We start from the raw sequence: 886 nt of genomic DNA on the forward strand, positions 1-886 counted from the left end.
GTTGTCTATGGCTGCTTTAGCAGAGTTGAGTAACTGGAACTATGTAGCCTGAAAAGTAAAAAATATTTACTGTCTGGCCTTTTACAGAAAAGTTTGTCAACCTCTAAATTAACTGAAGATCATATAGACATTATATATAAGTAATACATCTATTGGTATGAAGTTTTATATCTTATTTTACTAAAAAGAAATGTATATTTATTTTAAATCATATAAGTCAGGTATAACAAAGCAAATAGAGTAAAATGTTAACAGTAGGTGAATCTGGGCAGAGGTCATTCAAATAGTCTTTGTACTATTCCTATTCTTATAACTTTTCTATAACTTTGAAATTATTTTTAAATAATTAAAAACAGAATACCACCCAAAGGCACAGAGTTAGAAGCAGTCAGGTAATACAATACATGGGTATGACTTGGCAAAGAGTTTGATAGAGAACAATGGCAGGAAAAAATATTGAGAGTCAAGGATATATTTGAATCACTAATATATTTATCAAATCTGCATTAAAGCAAAATACTGCAGAGCAAGTTTACACTAGGATGAATAATAGCTCCCACAGATATTCAGGTCCTAATCACCTGAACCTGTGAATTTTACCTCACATGGCAAAAGGAACTTTGCAGATGTGATTAATTTAAAGATTTTGAGAGTTAGGGTATTATCATAGATTATCTGAGTGGACTCTAAATGTAATCACAGGTGTCCTTATAAGAGAGGTAGATTTGACAACAGAAGAAAGCAATGTGACCACTGAAGATGCTGCACTCCTAGATTTGAAGATAGAGGAATAAGTCAAGTGACACAGGGAACGCAGTCCCAGAAGCTGGAAAAATCAAGGAAATAAATTCTCTCCTATAGCCTCCAGTCCTGCCAAGGCCTTCAT

At 33.4% G+C, this 886-nt stretch overlaps 1 protein-coding gene across 1 annotated transcript in view; it reads right to left on the bottom strand.

Annotated features, from left to right (window-relative positions):
• Window positions 1–886, bottom strand: part of ATRNL1 (attractin-like 1) — a 739,312-nt gene that overhangs the window by 687,086 nt on the left and 51,340 nt on the right. The gene's annotated exons all lie outside the window — the stretch shown is intronic.

The sequence above is a fragment of the Propithecus coquereli genome, unplaced genomic scaffold, assembly GCF_000956105.1.
Source record: "Propithecus coquereli isolate 6110/MARCELLA unplaced genomic scaffold, Pcoq_1.0 Scaffold84, whole genome shotgun sequence".
Lineage (NCBI taxonomy): Eukaryota > Metazoa > Chordata > Mammalia > Primates > Indriidae > Propithecus > Propithecus coquereli.